At 40.7% G+C, this 24280-nt stretch overlaps 1 pseudogene; it reads right to left on the bottom strand.

Annotated features, from left to right (window-relative positions):
* Positions 1-21605: 21605 nt before the first annotated feature.
* On the bottom strand, positions 21606-22326 carry LOC109371827 (U2 small nuclear ribonucleoprotein A' pseudogene; annotated as a pseudogene).
* Between the last annotated feature and the right edge of the window lie 1954 nt (positions 22327-24280).

Genomic DNA, 24280 nt, shown 5'->3' with positions numbered 1-24280 from the left:
AAGGGAAAGAAAGCTAGTGTGAAGAAGGGAGGGTAAAGTTGGGGCGATGGGGAAAGGGGAGATTCTGGAGGACTTCGTAGGGCATGGTACAGGACTTAGATTTTACTCTAAAAAAATTTATAAGCAGGTTGATAGGTTAGATTTATACTTTTAAAAGATAACTCTAGGTAGTGAATGAAGGATGAACTTTAGGTTTGGTATATAAATTAAATTTAGCTAATGCATCAAAAAGCTCTTAACACAGCAGACTCTCAATAAATGTCTGCTATTATTAATTGTTGGATTTTATTGATTGTGTATGTGAATGTGGCTGTGATACCTAGAATGAACATGAAATGGTTAAAAAACAATCATCTAGCAATATATTCATATTTTAAAGCTGAAATCATTGCTGCCTGGGAAGAAATAAGGGGTATGTTTCACAGTGCCACTAAGGAAATAACGATGAAGAAACTGGTTTATAAACATTATGTAAGGGAAAATGAGGTGAGAGGAATTTTTGAAGTCAGCACCCACAATGGAATTCTTTTTTGGGGGGGCCTTTGCAGCCTAAATGCAGAAAGGCCTATAACCCCCTCTTGTTCAGGTGCTGCGTCTTGTAGCAGGTCAGTTCAGAGCAGTTGGTTAGACACAACAGGTGTAATTTGGGAATGAATGGGGCTTGAGTTTTTAGCACTTACCTGTATAATAGCAATGTATGTAGGAACAGATACAGGGAGTGCTGAAAAAAATAGTTGATATAGATTCTATTTGTTTGAAGAGTTGTACACAAAGTAGCTAAGAATTCCTTCAAGTATTCTTGCCTATGTACAACTCTCATATAAGAAAGTACAAGATTTTTTATGGCCCAGCATGGGTAATCATGAGAGACAGTAATATTGGCTCAGCACCCCATTTCATGACTTATAGAAAGTTTAATGCTCCCTCCAAGTCTTTGATGACCTCACAAATGACATTCTCATGGACACTCTTGGCTCAGAGGTGCTTATTCGACTGAGTGGGTTCACCTTTCTGAGCATGCTGTCAAAGTATTAAACGAAGCCCGTTTACATTTCCATGAGAACATTATTCAATTAAGATACTGTAAATTGTGCAAATGGACACAATTATTTCCCTCCCTTTAGCTTCACTCCTTTGCAATGTGATTTTGCAGCCCCGCCCATCAAAAATGGAGACAATTCCCCCACCACTTGAACCTTTGCTATACGGCGACTTGCTCTGGCCAACGGAAAGCTGGGAAATGATGATGTGCCAGTTCAAGGGTAGGCTTCAAGACGTGTTGAGCGCTTCTGGTCTCCCTGGGAGCCTTGCCAATACCAGGGGAATGAACAAGCCTGGACTAGTCTGCTGGAGAATGAGCGGCCACAGGCAGCAGAGATGAGCCACCCCAGCTGAAGCCGCCCTACACCAGCCAGCACCCAGCTACCCTAGCAGCTGATCGATGCATAAGTTAACTGATAAAACTGACCTGCATAAGGCCTTTGTGTAGCACAGGTTGTATTCAACTTTTAGGGGAGATGAACTTTATATATCACATTAACTCAACTTAAAAGGAAGCACTGAATATCCTTTTCTTGCTACGGTGCTTGTTTACCACCCCACCCCCTCCAGCTCCTCATTCTCGGGAGGCAATTCCCCAACCTTCCTTGTCCTCAAAGTCCTTGCATCTTTGAATTCAGAATAATCCAGCTTCCTCCAACCTTTTCAAATCAGGACTTCCCTCAGCATACTTCAAGAGTCATTTCTGCACTTCGATAACTTCTGTTCTTCCGTTCTGAGCCTCGCCTTCCCTCCCTCACTACAAGCTCCTTCAAGAGGAAGAGAGAAGCATATATCATGTATTCCATCACTGTTGGGAATTATGACACTAAGAGCCTGATTAGATGCTGTATACTTCAACACAAGCGTGAATTACACTTCTGTTATACAGGGTAGCATTTTAAAGCCTCTGAGAAGTCCTATAAGGAAGATAGGTGCTTCTTCACTTTGCCACAAATTTCACAATCATCTGACCAAGAAATAAACTATTTTCAGTGTGTGTGTGTGTGTGTGTGTGTGTGTGAGAGAGAGAGAGAGAGAGAGAGAGAGAGAGAGAGAGAGAGAGAGAGAGAAGGCACCATTGATCATCCTTCTAAACTGCCCTTTTTAGAACACATTTTGGGAAACACTGCCCCTTGCAACCTGATCCTCCCCTACTCGCTGCACAAACACTGCTTCGGTGAAGCTGCTTGTCCCTCAAAGAGGCCATGTTCACTTCTATCACCTGTCAATCACTCCATGTGTGGAAAGCCCACTCTTCAAGAGTCATCATGATTCTGACACATCCCACCCAGTGTTTCTCCACCCTTTCAGCCCACACCGGCCTCTCCCTTCTCTGCTGCCTCGTAGTTCTTGTTTTTACCTCCTGCTCGTTTAGACACTTCCCCGCAGAGCAACGCATTCCTTTTTCCAGACACTATAGCTCATTTCCATAATTAAAATAAAAGCTAGATTATAAACTTCTCCAGGACAGGAACACTATTTCATACTTCTTTTGTCTATCCCACAGTGCAGGCCCTAACAAGCTATTTACTGAATTGAGCTAATCATAAAATAATAACTATTTTCTCAAGGGCCTGGCTTTATGTAAGCATATTATATACATTGTCCTATTTCATTTGTAAATAGCCTTATGAAATATTCCTATTCCTATTTTACAAATGAGAAAACTAAAATGCAAAGAAATAAACTCATTTGCTATTGACTGGCCAAGTTGCAAATCAGGCCCAAATGTGACTCTACAGCCAGTCTCTAACCACTATGCCACATTGCCCCCAATTACATCTATAACCAGATTTTAAGGCATCCTGCATAGCCACAGATGCCTGCACTTACTTTAATAGACATGATAGATGTCTGCACCATTGACTGAATTATCAAACGTTCCAGGCTTGACATTTTGCTTACTTTCCTCCCCCAATCCCAATGGCAGTGTTCTGTCACAGCAGGCTGGCATAGGAGCAAGGTCACTGTGAGATGACAAGAGAAGCAAAGAATGCCAGGACAGAATTAGAGTAATCGTTAAAATCACTAAAAGAAGCACCATTAGGAGTTTGTGATGAGCCCCAGCAAGGAGAGTCAGCGTCCACAAGCCTGGCGGACTGAGCTACATTTGCTTTAATTATGTGAGGGATGGTTATGGTTTGCCCATTTATTGTGTTATATTTGAGATCATGTACATCATTTAAGCAAGGAAAGTTTTTTTTTGTTTTGTTTTGTTTTGTTTTTCTAGGAATGACATTAGTTTCAGTCTAAATTTAATTTTTGAAAAGTAAACAATGCACAGTGCGCCTAAACCACAGTTCAAGTGAAAGTCTATGCTTTGTACCTAACAATATATCTTCTTTGGAAGCTGAAAAATCCAACCTCCCCCCACTCCTCAAAAGCCGATCTTCATTCCACTGTGGCTCTGACACTCAGCTCTTTAATTTGGTCTTCGCGGACAGCTGACTTCAATTTCTGCCTGTTTATGAAAGTAAATTAAAAGAACACACTGTCTGTGATCCGGTGGCTCTTTGTGGTGGAGCCCTATTCAGTTTCTAAATCAAAACCCAGATAGTTGTCAGGAGAACTAATCCTTATGTAAGCAATTTGTAGGGCGGAGACTCAGAATGACCAGTCGGAAGCACTCCGCTTCCCCAGGTACTTCAAGGGTTGATGTTTTTGTTGTTTCAGTGTCTACATAATGAGTTTAGATCAACTCACCTCAGGTTGGGAAGCGTCTGACGGTAGGTGTTTTGGGGTGGTGGCCTCTGTTTACACACACGTGAACGTCACCACTATTTAGTGATTAAAGAGCATCAGTGCTTACCAAGCACAGGGCACAAGCACCTGAAAAGAAGCCTCCAGTAGCCTTTAACTCACATAACTTCCCTCAAATTCAAGGATGCTTTTGGTGAAAGATAGCATTCAGTCTCATGAAAGGAGACTTGATTTTAAGTATAAATAAACCGACAGTGTTGCATATGCTATTTCTAGGTTTTCTAAGCAACTGGGAAAAAAATATGATTTTACCGACTGTGGAAAGGCATTAAAGCTATATGATGTTAGATGTCCTTGAAATCTTCAAATCTACAATAGAAAGCACCAAGTCATAGTGTTTTTTTTCTTCTCCTTGAGACATTATCTTCTTGGAAATATTTGAAATCATCACTGAGAAAGTTCCCCATGAATGTCATGCTGTCCTATGGGGTGTGAACTCTGTTTAGAACAAGGCAGTTCTATAGAGTTTGCTGTATAGTTTGATGTTAGAAGTATGATATGATTTTGTGAACTGAATAAAGGGCAAGAAGGATATTTTATGATGTTTACAAAGCATAGCACTAACTTAAGTGACGACCTTTGGGTGTTTTTCATGGATAATTCTAACCCCAGTGCATAGTATAATAAAATATTTAAGCAGTGTGATATTTTACCCCAGAAGTGGTTGCATTTCAGCAGAAGTGGATGATAATTTTGCTTTAGACTTGAAAGATGTTTGATATCCCACTTAGCTAACTGCAGACAAATACACTCCTGAAGTACAATATATTAGCTTCTTATCCTCTTTAGAAAAGCAACTATTGGTAGATGAGCTTAACAAAGGGTTAATGTGCTATTTTAGATGCCCTATATGCTAAGTGCTTTGCTAGGAAGGGGAGATAAAGTGATATATGTTGTAATCTGCATGTGTGAATTTTAATTTTCGGGAATTTCAGTGTCTACTGGAAGGACAGATAATAAACAGAAAGGTGTACTTGAGAAGGTTGACTCAAACACAGGACACTTTGGAAACATGTGGAATAGGAAACAACCCATAGGAAAAGGATATGTAAAAAGCATTGGCAACTAATTGATTATCAACTTTTTCTCCAGAAAGCTTTATATGAATGCAACATTGTATTAAAGAACCTCAGAATTATTTCTACAGTCTGTATCCATGGATGTATTGATGAAGAAACTGGAGCTTAGAAAGTTTACGTGTCTTGCCTAAGAACCTACAGAGGGTTAAACACAAAATCATTTAAACAGGTGTCAAAAAGGAATTGTTTGTGGTGGTAAAGAAGGAGCATGGTTCTTCTGCTCAGCGATCTTTTCTAATTAAGATAGAGAGGTTGAAGTTTACAACAAAGTTTCTTGCTTGAGCACCTGAGTGGGTGGCAGTGTCACTAGCTGAAATAAGGAACGCTGGCAGGAACAGGGGTTGAGGTGTCAGGAGTGCACAGGAAGAGCAGAATGGATTCCATTTGGAGGTGCATGTGAGACGTTCAAGGGGAAATATTAGTAAGGGCAATTATTTGAATAAAAGGCCAGTACTCTACCTAATAAAACTAGCATACTGACATCATCTCACTTTAATTCCTGCTTCAAATTAGAGCCAGAGACGATTTGTTTCCAGATGAAATGGTTATTTTAAACAGGGCTATCATAATAGAAAGATGTTTTTATATTCTCAAATGTGCTAAGTCCTCCCAAATCAAACTGGCATGGTTTTCTGTCTCCTGGATGCTTAGAGATTATTTTATTTAAAATTTTTTTGCTTTAATTAAATTCATCTTATAAATCTGAGCAGCAGACACTGTACATTATTTTCATCATTATGGAGAAATATGCACAAGCATAATTCACTGAGGAAAAAAATGTTAATTATTCCTTCTTCCAGGATTGTTCAAGGTACTGGAATTACTTAAAAAGGCACACTGTGAGTCTGCTCAGTGCTCCCTTCAGGTCAGCTCATTCAACATTCGTGAAATGTATTCCTGGACAAGAATAGTGCCAGTGACAGGGGAGAGAAAAGAGTGACATCATATTTCAGGAACTTCATCTCTCAATTTATAACCTTGATTAATTGGTTTGGCATAAGTTTGGTATAAGATTAAATAAAAGAGTCCAGGACTCTGAAACGCACAACTAGAATCTCTGCATTCAAATTTTGATTTTCATAGAAGTGAGGTAAATCAAAAGAAAAATTCACAGCAGAGATCCGTCAAATGAACACACACATAAACCAATACCGTCATTCCCATTACAATAATAATCTTACTGTATTTTGGAACTAGCATAATTCAAATATCTCTTCTTTAAAACATCAGGTTTATAAATATTCCTCATATACTGCAAATAAGGAGGAATGGTTACTTGGAGAGCGTGGAACTTTGGCGAGGCCAAAGAAGGACTTCCACTTACTAGAATAAGCAACAAGAATCATAAACCAACGAACCCTCTAGGTTCTCTTTGGACAAGTGAAAAGATTCCGCACAAAATTCAGAGCAAGTTTCTTCCCTATTGTAGAGCTTGGATAGAAGGGGCTACGTTTGAAGTTGTTTCTTTATCTTCTGTTTGTTGAGATGTCCTGGTGGAGAAATACAGATGTCCAAAATGAGCACTGTGATTGGGCAAAATCCCAAGAAGGTGGGGTGGGGGGGGAGAGGGCTGGACGTGACCCCACTTCATTAGCATTTGGCATTTGGAATAAATTTATCAATCATATCTCACAAGGGGTTTAGGTCCAACACTCTGCAATGCATCTGGTTATCATTCCCAAGGGAAATTAGCCCATGCTGCGTCAGTATCCTGTCAAGAAATCAAAGGGCTCTTCCTGCATCAGAGACTGTGGTTTGCCTTTACTTGTCCACTTTTAGTTACCTTCACCTGTGATTCGCTTGCAGTTGCCTGAACATACAGCTATCACTACACAGGCCTTCTGTGTAGTGGTAGCTTATTATCCACTTCTCATTTGTATCGGAGTAGCCCCCCCTACATACATTTTCAATGAACTTTGGGATTTAATAACAATTTATAACATTTTTTATAGGGGAGAATGTGTTCCAATTTCCAAGCAATCAACTTGAAATGGTATTTCTACCACTTTGTCTATTTGTGGATTGGCAACTTGTACCTATTTAGCCTAACTTCTGGTATTTTCTTCATTGGCTGAATAATACTCCAATGAGACAAGTAGTGTAGATATTAAATAAAATGACATGAATTCACACAGATTTCTTCCATTGAGTCTTAGGGTTGGAAGTTCTCTTTAAGTCATGTAGTCAAGTGCTTTCATGTTATAGTTGATCAAACTGTGGCCAAGGAACTCATAACAGGAGTGATCATCTAATTGATTGTTCGGTATAAATACTCCTGGAGTGCTGGAGCTACAGGTAAAATGGGGCAAGATGGGGCACCATGGGACACATAGCCTACTCATTATCAAACTTGCTCAATATGCCGTGTTAACGACACGGATAATATCACGAGCCTGGGAAGCCTATAACTTTGTCCTTATAGCACACTGAGTGAAAAGAAATTTGGTTTGTGCAATTTAGAGATTTACATCAATTAGTTTCTCTCTCATTTGGCATTAACGCAAGATAAAACATCTTTTCTATGTTAATTTAACTTTACGCCAAAGTTAATTCCCAAAACATCCTTGTTAAGGTTTCGCTAATGATAAAATTCATATTGATGATGATAACCTTTATTAAATTTTATTTAAATTAAAATAGAGACATTAAATTCCGTGCCATATTTTGAGTAGTTGTGAGAATCAACTGGATCTGAAAGCTTTTGATAAAGTGCACACCGGTGTATACAGAAAGCAAATATCAATACCTTTTATAGGCTATAAAATGGAAATCAGTAAAATCAGAGGAAAACTATCCTAGAGAAACATCTAGTAAGTCACGGCCATAGAACTTTCAAAATGTATTAATTTTAGGAGAAAATTTGTTACAAAGTGGTGAAGAAAAAAAAGCCATGAAGCAAATGTGTTTTAGAGAATAACCCTATTAATAGATTCTAGCATAAAAATGGACAACATTCTAAACTATCTATCACATGATTGCCATCACATAAATTCTAAGGTATCACATAATTGCAATAGGTCACTTTAAGGCAAATAAACTGTAGTAGAAGCTAAGTGGTAGAAACTAGAAAAATAAGAATACCATTTTGGGAACCCATTTCTTAGACTCAAACCACTGACTCTTATCAATCATGACTCAGCATTATTTTCCCTTGTTTTCAACTACCTGGCAGATGGTGGCCAGCCAAAAAATAAATATTTGCATTTCTTTATTAAAAAGACAATGTCTTACATTAGAGCTCCCTTCAAGGAAGAAATCAAACTCACTGCAAAATGAGGTGAAAACTGGACCAAGGAAGTGAATGACACAAGAGATTTTGGGATTTATCTTATATCAACATCCAAAAAGTAAGCTTGTCCCTGGGAGATCAAAGCACCTTAGATCCCTAGTAACACAATTAGATTCTCTTTCCACAATAATAAGGTTGCTAACCAGGTCCAGGGTGTTTGCTGAACAGGAAGCATACCTCTCACATTTTTACCATCACTGTTTAAATACCAACTTAAAAAAAAGTCTCTGTACTTCTAAGGAAAAAAAAAGGAAAGAAAAAGAGGACTGCTCCATCAAGTGAAAAGACCAAAGCTTAATGTAAGCATCCCTTAAAACTGAAATAGTCATAAGAATTATCTGGGGTGTATGCCAATTTTCTGGACCCAACTCTAGAGGTTCTGCAGGGCTGGAATGGAGACCAGGAATCAGCGTTGTTGACAAGTATTGCCCAAGGACCCTTCTGCAGGGTGATTCTCATGAAGGTGGTTCATAAACAGTTTGGTTAGAAGTAGGGAAACGTTTAAACTGAAAAATGTATCTGTATGTTCCCAACAATATTTGCCAACAGGCTTTCTGAGTTTTTATATGTTATAACAGATTCTTTGTACAGTTCATGAATTCAGGGTAAAAATCTTTTAATAGTTTATTTCATTAAATATTATTATGGGAAAAGTATTGTTTGACTTTTTTTTCATAGCACGGGAGAGAGGGAGAGAGAGAGAGAGAGAGAGGGAGAGAGAGAGAGAAAGAGAGAGAGAGAAAGAGTTGTGTTCAGAGACTGAGAAATCTAGATTCAAAAATTAATGTGTTTTGGGGGCCAGTCGAGTGACTCAGTTGATTAAGAGCTTGCTTAAGAGTGCGAGCTCTGAGCAACAGGGTCGCTGGATCAATTCCCACATGGGTCAGTGAGCTGCGCCCGAGCTGAGCTGCAACTAAAGACTGAATTCAGCACCTTGAGCTGAGCTGCAGCCCGGATGGCTCAGGGGATGGAGCACACGCTCTTAACAATGAGGCTGCCTCTCTCCATGAGATGGTGGCTACGCCCAGCCACAACTAAGTGAACACAGCACCTTGAGCTGAGCTTGCTTCGCCCTCCACAACTAAGATTGAAGGACAACAACTTGGCTGTTCCCCTCTCCCAACTCCCCAATAAAATCCTAAAAAAAAGAAATGCATGTGTTTTATTCTTTAAAAAAGCAAATGTCTGGTAAGATTGGTTTGTATGTAAAAAAGCAGTTTTGATAAACTGTTCCATGAGCTTGAAAACTGTTTTCTCCTCAAAAAAATTACAAATTTCATCTGGTTTCTCTTTATTTATTTACTTATTTATTTATTTTTAAGATTTTTTTATTTTATTTTTTATTGGGGAATTGAAGGATGGGAACAACACTGGGAGTTGGGGGGAGGGGAAGAGACAAGTTGCTGTCCTTTTGTTCTTCAGTCTAGTTGTGGAAGATGTTGCTTCACTGGCCCGAGTTGGCACCATCATTGCACTCTTCCCAGGTGAGGCAGATTGGTTGCCGGCTTCTGGACAGCCGCTCACTGCAGCTGCTGGTTACACACGGTAGCTCATGGCAACCCACTGCAGCAGGGGTTTGCAGCCTAGCCGTAGCCTTCGACTCACCGCAGCCCAGCTCCAAGTTGAGCTGTTGTTCAGCATCTTAGCTGTAGAGGGCAGTATCACTGGCCCTCATATGTGGGATCCAAACCAGGGCCCTCTGGCGTCCCAAGCCAGCTCTTAACCAATGCGCCACTCGGCCGGCCCTGGTTTCTCTTTTAACTACATGAATATCTCCTCAAATGAGGATAACATTTAAAAGGACCATAAAAAGCTATGGAATATAATATCAAATAACTTTGACTTTTTAGAAAGAAATAAAAATTGGTATAGATAAGCATGAAAACAATTAATGAAAGCCTTGAGGGAAAGTTTTGGGAGCTGGGAATGTTTAGTTTAGAAAACAGATGATTAGGAAATATTTTTTATAATGACCATGCTTAAAACATTAGGTTAGAAGACAGCTGACATTTCTTCATCTCAACTGGACAAAGAAATCATGTTTCTTGGTGATTTTGTTTATATTTTTTCAATAGACATATATTTTTTCTCATTTTCTTTTTTCTTTTTCATGTCTTCTTCCCTCCCTTCCTTCTTTGTGCAAATTGAGCATCTGTTCTACGCCACACACAAAGGAAATGACATTGGTTTACGTTAGGCACATTTGGTTAGGGAAAATTTCATGGAGAATGGTGCTTGGCTATTTCAACATTTTATAAGATATCTGTATATAAAATGACATATGGTATGGATCGCACAGGGGGTTTTTCACAAAGAGCAGTTACTTTGGGAAATTTCAGTCTCACTTCCACTTTGTTAATCTCCAACAAGAGAGTCTAGTAGCATGATTCAATTTCAGGGTGTTGAGTATTACAGAAATTATTAAGTCCAGAACAGTGGAAAGGCTAGCAGAAAACTTTTTTCTTATTACTGGTTTCACTGATAGCACTTGGAAAAGATTATTAAGTCTACTTGGCAGGCTTTCCCCCCAAATTGCTACTCTGTTCTTTCACTGAATGATCAAAGAAAGATAATATTGGCCAAATGAAGTGCCAAATCAGGTGTCAGGAGTATCTGGTTCTATTTTTAGCAATTACTGATAAGAAACTTTGAATAAGCTGCTTAGCTGGTCTGAGTTTCATCTCTTTTTTTTCTCTCCATCCAGCCTTCTATAACGTATATGTGACCTGTTTTTTTAAGAAACATTTCCTCTCGCATCTTGGGGCTCATTTTGGTTCAGGCTAGGACCTGGAATATAGCACCCAAATAGGTGCACCGTTGAGAAGTGGGTTCATTAGTCCCCAAAAGAGTAAAAAAGAAAAGAGTCAAAAGGTGAAAGAGAGTGATTATATCCAAGCAAATATGCAAGGATGAAGTGAAGGATGCTGAAGCGAGGTCAAGAAGAATGATGGAGAATGGGATAGAAGATAATTGAATCAGGACTCAGGCAACCTGGGAGTTACCACTGAGAAATATTGTTAAGCAGTGAGTCTCTGGGAGGGAAACTGGCAGAGACCGGAAGAGGCAGTTTACTGGGAGTGGGGCTCTTGGAAAGGCCTTGCAGTCAACTAGGCCTTAACCTGATGATTTCTAGACAAGAATTTAAATGAGCCTGTAAATGTTTCTTTTATTTTTTATTAGAAGTAATGTACACACCTTAAGAATGACTATAGTACAATTACAGGTTTTCATTACCTCAAACTTCACTCCCAGTCAGACCTTAAACTTTGTCCGCAGCCTCCATTTCGTGTCATATTTCGCCATCTAGTGGCCAATTGTGGTATAAGGCAAAACCTACTCAAACCCAAACTGATAGCATTTCTGTATGTTTTGTTGAAAACCTGAGGCATTTAACTGTGCAAAACTCTGGAGAGCCTATTTGTTTTATTTGCATGCTGTCTTGCTCCAAAGAGAATACATGGTGGGGATGCTTTGGGGTTGAAATTTCAGGTCATGAAAGGGCTGAGCAAGTTTGAGACCATAAAATCAAACACAATTGTAAATACATTTTCACTCACTATTTTTCTTAGCATTACAAAAAACCACTTTTCTTGGTATTTTTCTCCCACTCAAAGTTTATATAAATTGAAATCCAATAGGTTTCTCCAACTGAGGCATTTCGTTGGTTCATTTTATTATTGTATGCTAAAACCAATCTAACTCTCATTTATTATAATTACGTCAAATGGCATAGATCATTTTCCCCATAACTTGTCCAGCTTTTATTTCCCTTTGTGTCCCTTGCTTGTGAAGCAGATATCACTTGACATCTTTGCATTATTAAATACAATCTACGGTTCAACTTCTTGTTGCCTCAGGCAAGACGTGACGCTCATTATTATTAAATTAGCTTACAATGTAAACAAAATATTCTGAAACCTTGAATTCTTTGTTCTATCCAGCATGAAGTCCCCTTAGGACTGCTTAATGCAATGTTTGTACCACAGGGAATGTATGAAGAACAGTTCCCATTCTGTTGATGATCAAACAAGTGAAAGAAAGCCCTCGTGATGAACAGCGTATGTGGTGGGCTGAGAAGAAGCACAGCATACCTTCAAAACCACGTGTGGAGAAAGTGTTGAATGCAAAGGAATTTGGTTAAGTGGTTAAGAGCATGCTTTGGAAGGAACTGACTGGTTCGTGTTCCAGTTTTAATACTAGCTGTGATGCGTTATTTAACCTCTGTTAAGTTTCAGTTCCTTTATCTGTCAAATGAGAAAATCACAAGGATTCAGTAAAATATTTTACATATAACTCTGTCTTGGCACAGTGTCTGGTACATAGTAAGTTTTCAATAAGTCATAAGGATAAAGTTGATAATGGCTGGCAGATAATTCATGTTTTGCCATAAATTTCTAATTCTGCCTAAATAACCTTTTTTTTATTAGTTTCAGGTGTACAAAACAATGTAATAGTTAGACATTTACACCCCTTAGAAAGAGATAACCACTGTGTTGCACAGCTGAAACTAATTCTAAAAAATGTGTATTTCATAATAAAAAATAATTTAAGAAAAAAAAAGTGATAACCCACCCCCCCCCAATCTACTACCCCTCTGAGATCATATATAGCTGTTACAATTCTATTGACTCTACTCTCTATGCTGTACTCAACATCCTGTGACTATATATATATATATTAAATTATAGTTGACATTCAGTATTATTCAGCTTCAGCTTTAGGTGTACAGTGCAATGGTCAGGCATCTACACCATCCATGATATAGTCTCCCTAATAAGACAAGTGTCCATCGGACACCCTACCTAAATAACCTTTTATACCGTACATTTTTGGCTTACTATTCTGTAACTGCAAGATTCTCTTCAGGACAGCCTCCATTCTAAGCACTGTAGCCTGAGGAATGATTTGCATACGATGGTCAAAGACATTTTACTTCAAACAAGAGAGGGAGAGTCCACAGTCACAGGCTTCATTCATTCCAGCACCATAGTTCCGGCTGTGTCACCAGCACTGTGCGTGAGGAAGGGAGGAAATCCATGTATAAATCCTTAAAATGTGTTTTCAGTACTTGTGGAACTTTGAGCAGGAACAGGGACTCCAAAGGAATAAGGGCCACCTGGCTGATAATAATAAAGATGTTCCCCTCCAGACCGTGCAGGGGATGAGAAGGGAGGACCAGCGTTTGAGGCCACGTGAACCTCCGAAAGGCAGATCGGAGTGCTTCTGCTACGATTTCCCAGCTAGCTGAATTTGGGGCAAATCATGGAATACTGTGGAGTCTATTCTTTCCACATCTGCAGGGAGTAATGTGGCCTTTGGAGGCAAATCACGGTACACTGTGGCTGTGCCTTTGAGACGTACAAGGAATAATGCAACCAGGAATGCTCACAGGGTGACTCTGTCCCATAACTGAGGAAACTCCATGACCACAGGTATCAACCTGTCTTGCCTCTCACTGAATTCTCTGGGCATAGCATAATGCTCAACATGTCCTAGGTGTTCACATCGTCCATGAGGTAGGATAATTCAGTTTGCAAACTCACCCTAGAAAAAGTGCTACATACCTCATTGCTGAATATCATCACTGTGGTCACCTTTGAAGTACTCCCCTTGGGAAGCTATGCACAGATGCCAGCACCTAGTTCACCCTTCAAAGCAATTTTGGAACTCTTTTTCTGGAATGGCCATCAGAGCTTTTGTCATATTACCCTTGATGTCCTAAATGTCATCAAAATGTCTTCCTTTCAATATTTCCTTTATCTTCGGGTAAAGAAAGAATTCATTGAGGGCCAGATCAGGTGAGTAGAGAGGGTGTTCCAATACAGTTATTTGTTTCCTGGCTAAAAACTCCCTCACAGACAGTACCGTGTGAGCTGGTGCATTGTCATGACGCAAGAGCCATGATGGTTGACGAAAAGTTTAGGTCGCCTCACTTTTTCACACAGCCTTTTCAGCACTTCCAAAGAGTAAATTTGGTTAACTGTTTGTCCAGTTGGTACAAATTCATAACGAATAATCCCTCTGATATCGAAAAAGGTTAGCAACATGTTGCAACAAGTTTGCAAACTTAATTGTCAGACCTTCATATGCTAAAAGCGGGAGCCAATTCATTCATTGCATTGATCCAGGGACCAGATGTGACCCAGCAGAGATAAGGGCTGCAGGCAATCTTCATGAAGAATATTGTGAGTTGCAGAGATATTTCCCCAATGGTGTTGCTGGGCCCAGCCAGCAAGATGGGTTGAGGAGCAGGAGTGGGGGGCCCATCTTCATTTCTGAAAGGAAGCCAGCTTGGCTTTGGGGCATTGATGGGGGCTTAAGTTAAAGCAGATGCACTTGGGGTAGAAAGAAGTGACTGAGGAGGCCTGGGTAGAGAAGAGCGAGGGATCAGATGGGGAAAGCGAGAAAAAGATTGGACCAAGGTGGTTTCCCATTTTGGATCCGCGTGTATGTGGATGGAGATGATGGAAGCCATTTCCCAAGTTGGGGAATAGAGAAGGAGTTTTGGGTAAAATCTCATTAATTGAACATATATTTATTAGTAAACATTCCTATGAAATTCCAGTTTGTTTTCCATGTAACTAGTATTTATACCTAAGATGGGAGTCTGAGTATGTCTCTGTGTGAGTCTGAGTGCCTGCGTGTCTACAGGCGGGTCTGTGTCTGTAGGGCTGGTGGGGTCTGCAATGAAGGAAGCAGAGGCTTATGCCTCAGATTCAAATGGGAAGGCAACGTTAGCCAGAAGCCCACTCCATTCCTTGGTGAGTGGTTAATATTCTCCTTCGGCAGTAATATATTTAAGAAATCAGGATAAGAAGTAGATTATGTGGGTGATACAGTAATAAAGGATTCCACTCTCTGGGGTTATATTTTAGTTGTTTGAGCTTTTACTATTGTATGTTGAGATTAATGCTCAGTGCCAATACCAGCGAAGTTTTTTAATTTTTCCAAGAACAGTTGTGGCTTTGGCTTCTTTTGTGACCACTTCATTTATATTACATGATTTTCATAAGCTAAAAATAAAGCCTCCTCATCCGAGTATACATTATTAGCTAGAAAAGCTACTTTATAACTGATATAATTGTTAATATAATGCTAGCTAAAATCCACTGAATGCCCACCGTGTGATGGACATTAACCTAGGTTTTGATTCCTTATTAGTCATTTAACCCAAGTTGACTTTTTGAGATCTGTAGGTACCATTATTAGTTCCATTTTACAGAAGAGAGAACTGAGGATCAAAGTAATTAAGTAATTCATTGAAGTTCACATAGCTAGCAAGTAATCAGGCTAAGATTTGAACTCAAGTAGCCTGACAGCAATCAATCCCATCTACACATGGGGTAGGTAGCCTCTAAGAAGCCCTCAATAATCCCCTCCTCCTGGTATTCACATCTTTGTGTAATTCCCTCCCCTTGCATGCGGGCTGGGCCTAGAGACTCGCTTCTAATGGATAGCATATAGCAAAAATAATGGGATGTTACTTCCCAGGTTAGGGTATACTGTGGACTGAGGGTTTGTGTTCCCCTAAACTCATACAGGGTCTGACAATTAAGTTCGCAAACTCATCCTAGAAAAAGTGTTGCATACCTCATTACTGAATATCACAATGGTCACCTTCGAAGTACTGCCCTTGGGAAGCTATGCACAGATGCCAGCGCCTAGTCCACCCTTAAAAGCAATTTTGGAACTCTTTTCCTGGAATGGCCATCAGAGCTGTCATCGTATTACCCTTGATGTCCTGAATGTCATCAAAATGTCTTCCTTTCAATATTTCCTTTATCTTTAAAGAAAGAAGTCATTGGGGGCCAGATCAGGTGAGTAGGGAGGGTGTTCCAATACAGTTATTTGTTTGCTGGCTAAAAACTCCCTCACAGACAGTGCCATGTGAGCTGGTGCATATCCTGATGCAAGAGCCATGAATTGTTGGCAAAAAGCTCAGGTCGTCTAACTTTTTCACACAGCCTTTTCAGCACTTCCAAAGAATAACTTGATTAACTGTTTGTCCAGTTGGTACAAATTCATAATGAATAATCCCTCTGATATGAAAAAAGGTTAGCAACATTGTTGCAACAAAGTTTGTGAACTTAATTGTCAGACCTTATATGTTGAAATCTTAACCACCAAAGGGTATGAACAGGTGGGTCTTCTGGAAGGTGCCTAAATCATGAGCGTGGAGATCTCACGAATGGGCTCAGTGTCTTATAAAAAAAGGCTCCAGAGAGCTCCCTTGCTCCTTCCACCATGTGAGGATACAACGTGAAGTCGCCAACTTAGACAGGACTCTCAGCCGACTGTGCTGACACCTTGATCTCAGACCGCCAGCCTCCAGGACTGTGAGCAATGCATTTCTGTGTATAAGCGCCTCAAGTCTCTAGTATTTTGGTATAGCAGCCCGAATAGATTAACACAGGTTACAAAAAAGACTGCTCACTATCTCTCCATCTCTTGCTCTGGTTCTCTTGCTCACTTGACAGAAGCCAGATGCCTGGCTGTGAGTTGAACTATGCAGAGGCTTACAAGGCATGACGAGCAACTGAGGCCCTCAGCCCAACAACCCATGAGGAACTGAGTCTGGCCAGCATGGATGAGAGTGAACTCGGAAGCAGGCGCCTCTGCCATAGTCACAAGAGGAGAGCATCCTCTTCAGAGACGCTGAGCAAGAGGCACCAGCTATACCATACCCAGATTCCGGACCCACAGAAGATGGGAGATCTCAATATTGGTTGTTTTAATCCACTAAGTTTTTGAGTCATTTGTTATTCAGGAATAGATAATGAATAAAACATGTCAAGAAACTGAGATTCTGGTTCCTTCCTTTCTTCTTGGCTTAAAGCATGCTCTGTACTTACTTTGGAGAAAGAAGAATGACAAAAAACAAAAGCTCTATAGCGAGTTTATCTTACCATCAGCAGCAGCATCTGCCTGTTAATATGTTACTTTCCTAAGCACCTAATTTCTTTTTTTTTTATTACATAACGATTACCTTCCTATGAGTCACCCCCTGAAATATTGACTTTGCTTTTCTGCTTCTGACAAAAGCAGTTTTAGAAGCATGGGTTTTGTATTCAGACAGATTTGGGTCCAGGTGCCTCTTATACCAGTCACAACCCATTGTCATCTAGGGAAGTTACTAAACATTTCTGAGCCTCAATTTATTCATTTGCTAAATAGAGTAATAGAGCAGTCATGTTAGCTTTTTAAAACTGAGGTGTGTACGTGCAAGTATGTGAAAGGGGAAGGGAGGGACAGAGGAAGAGAGGAAGATTGAGAGACACACAAAGAGAGAGATCTCTTTCTTTTCTGGGAAAGGTAATAGGTGCCATTGTGTTACCTATCCTTAGGGAGCCCACATTAGAAGCTTCTGAAAGACAAGCTCTCTTTCCTGGAAGCTTCAGCTTGTTTAGAGTTGACTGTCTCTGAGGAGAGAGGAGGAGCAGAGAGCAGGGGAAGCTCCAGGCAGGGAAAGGTATGGGAACTGAGTGTGCATACCTGGAAGAAGCCCTCTGGGGATGTGCTGGGTGGTACCTGGGAGGCTAGCTGATCCAGATACACACAGACTGTCTGCCAAGCGTTGTGTGCCCAGGGTGGCCCCCAGAGCTGCAGAATCGGCTGACTTTTAGGACACTGTTGGGCATCTCAGCTGTAACCAGTATGGCCCTCTCTGGACACTTGGCTTTGCAAAATAAACTCAGGACTTTTGCATCACTTGGAAGCAGGTAAACTAGTGAGAGAGTAAATAAAGATGGAGTATTAATTCTCTGCCATTCAGGCTGCATGGAATCTTAGAGCTGGATGTCTGAATATGATTTAAAGGTGGTAGAGTAATGAGATGTTCCTTATACTCCCAAGTGGGTGTCACACGCCTGTAGGGAGGCACAGAATGTTCTCCCTGTTGGCCCCAAAGGCCTTGGGAGCACCTTCACAGAGGCCTGTATTGATGGAGCATTATTTCTTAGGATGTGTATGTTCATGGATGAACTACTTTTACCATCTAGTGAAAGTCCAATTACTTTCTCCCTGGAGCTTGAGCATTTTTTAGGCTTTATTCATCCCTAGCCTGATAGTTGAGCAAGATATGCTTGTACAGACAAGACAAATGTGACCTTGTTCCAGGACTCCAATATAGAGCATCACTCTTTGGGTTACCATCTTTTCGGGTGAAGATTTTCCAAAGGACTAAGTTCTAATTTTTGTCTAATGATGACTCCCCAGAGGGTGATCACTAATTCTAAATAGAGGCATTTATTCTGTACTGGGAGCTGTTTCCAACACAGTTTTAATTAGGTGCTGAGCTCGGTATCAGCTTTGGCCAACCCAAATTTAGATGTTACACCCCCCTGAGAGCTCCTCAATGCTGAGCTCTCAGCCCCTTGCCCAACCCCAAAGTCAGTAGGAAGATTGTCCTGTCTGAGGACCAATAGGGCTGCTATCAAACTTGCCTTTTAGTTCTCTCGGTGGTTCTATGTCATGTTGCAATTTGCAGGCAGGACTTCCATTAATGATCAGATTTTTATAATATTTAACAGGCTTTAAAGGAGTTTAGCTGTTGTTCGGAGTTGACTCTGGAAGCACTTCAACTCAGCTATTTTTCAAAGATGTTTATTTTCTGTATTTCTGGCAGTGTTTTGCTAAGAAATGCTGCTGACATGCTCTCTCAGTAGTGGCATTCCAGATCCCTGCAGGAACCCCTTAGATGAGAGAAATAAAGCCGCATCGGACAGAGGTCAGACTTAACCAGAATGCTGGGAATTTAACTCAATGAGAGCACATCGGGGTATAACAAAATGAGTCTCCCGTCTTTGCAGTAACGGAAAATACTTTGAAATTCTAGGAATAAATTATCCATGTTTCTCCGTGAAAAATAGCCATGACTTTCTTAAAGGGAAGACAAAGGGGATTCTTTTAATGACACGTTCAAGTTGGGTCACAGGACTTGTCTTAAGAAATGCTTTGAGGACTGATACCCAAAAAATTATTAGAAGGAAATGGAAAGATCTTAAGGCGATGCTTTTAACCCTGAAGTACAAATAAAAAACAAATGCAGGTGTTAAAGTCAGCTCTCCATATTATGCACCAAATGCTTCCTAGCTTGGAAATTATTTTCTTAATTTCTGCCTATTCTTTTGCAAGGAGATGGATGAGGAAGTGTTTCCTTTGCTGGTATCTGCATGAATACTGTGTATCTTAAGTGAAGGCTTTTTATTTTCTGTCTAGTTGGGCTGAAATGAATAGCCCTGTGTCCATTCAAATTTCAGCACTCATCTTGTTTCTTCCTAGCTGTTTGAACTTGACACGTTGCTAAAATAAATTCATACACTTGCTCTGAGGAGAGCTAAATTAAACCAAAGATTTCTACTGATTGCATTTGGAACTGTTTTCTCTCCAAATGTTCACATTCAAGTGTTTTATTATGATCTCAAGCTGCACAAAAAGAGGGGTTAGATACCAAGACTGGTAAATATTCTTCATTTCATTGTTGGCTATTTACTTGGGTCATATAACGTAGCATTCATATATTTTGGGAAAACAATGATTATATGCAATAATGCTTGCTAGTTTAAGATAGTTTGAATTATTTTATATTATTCTCATAATTTCACATGCAACAAAAACTAAACACAGAATTAGCTGGCTCTCCGAAGGCCCCTCAAAAATTTCACAGCGAAGTCAAGACATGAGCCAAGTATTTTGCTCCTCAATATTTATTCTACTTCTGAACTCTGCCATTCTCCCTGGAACCCAAGCAGAAACTTGGCAGGAACGCTGATGCTGCCTTTTCCATTTTCCTCCCTGTGCAAGATACATTATCTTTGCCTGGACCCTTGCTTCCAGCTCTACCACCTCCTGACTCAATTTGTCCCGATGAAGGTACTTGTCTCTTCTAGTTTTTCTGCCTAGAGCAGTGGTTCTCAACCTGTGGGTCGCGACCCCTTTGGGGGTCGAACGACCTTTTCACAGGGTTTGCCGGGTACTCATATGTGGGCGTATCTGCATGTGGGCCTGGAGATGGATAGAGGAGCCGTGTCTCAGTTCCTAAGACCATCGAAACTATGTGTTTTCCGATGGTCTTAGGCGACCCCTGTGAAAGGTTGAGAACCGCTGGCCTAGGGGCACTCTCCATCAGCCACCATAACCTTTCAAACTTACAAATCCCATCAAGCTGTTTTGCATCTCGATTTCCTTTTATAACCCTCAATTACTTAAATCCTGAACATCATTGCATAATGGGGTGTTAAACAGAAAGGCTCACACCCAAAATGGCATCACTTGTGCTCCAAAGCCCATAATACCTAACCCAGATCTAATACCTGATTTAATCACAGTTTTAACCTCCCCCAGAAATGCAATCTTAGTCAATCAGTCTAGAATTATCTGCTCAACAGCCATGTGGTAATCTGTCACGTGAGCCACTGCATAGGAAGAAGAGGCAGCCTGCATGATAAAACCTTTGGTGGTCCCTTCCCCTCAAAATAGATGTCCTGGCCTAAAAATAATTCTGTTTTCTTCTCTTTTTTTTTATATTTTAGCTGAGCCATCCTGTCACCTGTTGGCAGCTCAGCAGCAGCTCAGCTCGGGCACGACTCAAACTGCTGTTGCTCAGAGCTCAAACCTTTGAGTGAGCTCTTAACCAACTGAGCCACTCAGCCAGCCTTTTCTTTTGTTAATAGTTCTCTTCCCTTGCCCCTCTTCTCATAAAATCCTTTCTGCACTAACCCTTGGAGCACCATTCTACTCACTAGACAGGATGCTGCCTGATCATGAATCACTTAATAAAGCCAGTTACAACCTCACATTTACTCAGTTGAATTTTGTTTTTTAACAGGAGGAAGATGTAGATGTTAACTGATTTCTTTTCTTTTCTTTTCTTATGATTTTTTTTAATATTCAAGTAAAAATGTACTGACTTCCTAAGGATCCTTACATATTTAGTACTGCTTCTAATTTATTATAGCACTTACTTCCCAAAAATGTCCGTCACAGCTGGGTTGAGTGAGTATTTGGTCAATGTGACAGTGTTGTTTATATCAGCATCCATATACCAACATTATAAGACTACTGGAGATCCAAAGGGATTTGCTCTTGTGGAATTTGAAACAAAAGAAAAAGCAGCAAACACTATTGAGATAGCTTCAGAACCTTTTGGAAGAAAGTTTTTCTTAACCTTCCTAGATTGTAGTTTCCAGGGTCTTACTTACCTTTTTTTTTTTTTTTGGCAGCTCAGTGAGTGTCCTTTATTTTTGCTATTTGTAGAAAACTGGCATTTAGATTTCAAAATTTATATTACAAAGTTACCAGTAGTGGTTTTAAACATTTCAGCAATGCTTACAAGCTCTTCTTTGCTGACACAACAAAGGCTGGCACTCCATATTCAAAAAGCAGGATTGTCCCAGGGGGACATGTGATCCATTCTGTCGATACTCAGGACACACAGCTCAGGACCCATCTGTGACTGGATTATTTTCCATGTCCATGGGGTCCGATCTGCGTTCTCCGCCAGGTACCTGACCGGACTGTAGCAAGCTCTAGAGCTGCTCCCCTCCTGCCAGAGCTAATGTGTTTGCTGTGGCATTGTTGACTGCTTCTACATCCTACCTTTCTTTTTGTCATTTGGCAAACCAGCACGTGGGCTGAAAGTTTGGCTTCTCCTGGCAACATCCGTTGCCAGCTGTGCACCCGTTTGCCCATGAACATTTTCTCTGTTTCCTGACCCTCTTTTAGTTTTACCTTCTGGAAACCCATACTCTGACTTATGGAACTTTATAAATTACATACAGTTTGCAATGCTTCTTATGTGTTACAGGGTTTCTCAGAATACTTAGGTAAGCCAGTGATTTGGGGGGTGCCAAAGGGTCCAGACCACACAATTCCACAAGACTATGGCTGGTGAGAATGAGTTTTGTCAGACAGGGCAGAGCCTGATCAAGTCCCTCACCTAGAACGGCATATTCTATTGTTGTTCACTAACAGTATTTTCAGTCTTCCCAACAAAGGAAAACCATCCAGCTTCCTGATTTCATTGTCAGAAAGATCACTAGCATCAAACTGGTCTAAGGTGGCACCTAGGTTTTCAAAGATAGGAATTTTATACCCCCGGAGGTCCAGCTTGGTGCCCTGCCCCACCTGCCCCATCAGTTCCACCATCAGCTTCACCATCCTGCCATCTCCTGCTCCCGGTGTGCAGCCTACCCATCTTACTGACCTCTTGAAGGTTCCTTTTATCTTAATATAAGGGAAACTTTATAATATGCAAGTGCTCCAAATATCAAACATAGAGAAAATAGTAGTAAGATAGTGACAAGAATAGTAGGATGAACCCTCATGGGCTATCACCTAGCTTCAGTGATTATCCATGTATGGCTAATCTTGTTTCATCTATACTTCCCCACTCCTCTCATCCCAGAACCCTTTCCCGGATTAATTTAAAGCAAATCTCAGAAGACCTTATTGTTTTTCTTTATCAGTGAATTCCTTCATTTCCTTGATTTCAGGAATGAATTGAGGTAGCCTCCACTCACTGCCCTAGAAAACAGGACATTCAGAGACCAAGAGGGGAGATGATTAGGATTTAGACTTCAAAAGTAGGTTTTCGAAACTCTCACCAGAGACAAGGTGTTTTAGCTTCAAAAGACAAAGTTAACGTAAAGGAATAAATCAGGGAAGAATAGGTCACAATGTAAAAGTCAGTTTTCCCATTCCAGGTTTCCAAAAAGAGAGGCAGTTAGGGATTTAACAAGTGAGTACAGATGCCCATGAAATCCCAAGAATGGTGACTGCACCCTGACCCTGGACGAGTCTTGGAGTGGAGTGATGTTAGAAAATTCCACATTTGTGATTGGGGGCTGAAGAAAAAAGGATACCTGTGACATTGCATCCATCTAAACCCCAGGAGTCACTCTGATACCATGGTGTTTATATAAGAGTGAGAAAGGTTGTTTGGTGTGTCAGGTCAGAAATATACAGTTTTTCTGGAGGACTTAGGGGTTGTCAAGAGAGAGCTGGACAATCTGGAGGGACCACATGGTGGAGACAAGGAGTACAGGGAGAGATGAGAGTAGACAGAGAGGGGGAACCCAGTGGATCGTGGACTTCTCAGAGGGTACCAGCCAGAGGGAGACTGGGCAACTGATGGAATCCCCACACTTGATGCTGTGGCCCTTTGAATCAACCTCAAGAGGACAGGCCATGAGTTCGCCGGTACGCTGAATTGTCTCACAGAAACTGTTTTACCACCAAGCACAATGAGAGATTAAGACAGAAATTACATTTACTAATTACAAATGCAATTTGCCTCCCCCTGAGTTGTACCCACTCCGCAGAGAAGAAGTCACGAGCACTCAGACGTGCTCTCACCCTCTCTTTCCCTTTACCGTCAGGCTCCACCTCTGACTCCTGTTTTCCTCTGGGTTGGCTTTGTTGTCAGGCAGGCTCTGCGGGAAACCTCAGGCATCCTTGTGAGGAAGGGCGACTCAAGGGAAAAGAAAGCGCCTCTTTGCTTCTGCTCTCTCAGAGCCCTAGGACTGACTCTTACATTTGGCATCACGTCCCCGAACCAATCACTGTGGCCACTGAGAAGGGAACTGGCTTGAGCTACATGACTCCACAGAAGTTGGGGATGGAGTCAGGTGATCTCCGTTTCCTAAGGGAAAATGAGGGTAATATTTCCAGGAAGGCAAAAGGATACTGAACAGGCTGAAGTGGGAGACAATCCACCCTGTTAAGTATTTAATAAATGTTTGCTTCAATGAGCAAAAGAAACAAGACCTTCAAAAATCTAAGACCAGGACTCTTGCAATGACATTACACTGCCTCTATCATGATTCCATAGTTTATACACGAACATCCTTTACTGAGCAAGAAGCTGGAACGTGGCCACCCTAAAATGGTGTTAGCTCTGCGCGATAAGTAAGCTGTCTGATTATGACATATTTTGCACAAGATTTATGAATTTTTAATGGTAACTCTATGGTACCTAGCTTTCAAGATTTAAAATCTTATAAAAATTTAATAGTGAGTTCATAAGTAGCAAAAGAGTAGGAGAAGTGAGATGAGAGTCTGCATTTGAAAGTTAGCAATCTCACCAGCTCTAAGTGACATGTGAATTTGAGGG

Source organism: Hipposideros armiger, unplaced genomic scaffold (genome assembly GCF_001890085.2).
Source record: "Hipposideros armiger isolate ML-2016 unplaced genomic scaffold, ASM189008v1 scaffold_593, whole genome shotgun sequence".
NCBI lineage: Eukaryota > Metazoa > Chordata > Mammalia > Chiroptera > Hipposideridae > Hipposideros > Hipposideros armiger.
The sequence above is the reverse complement of the archived record's forward strand: the minus strand, read 5'-3'. Positions and strand labels throughout refer to the sequence as shown.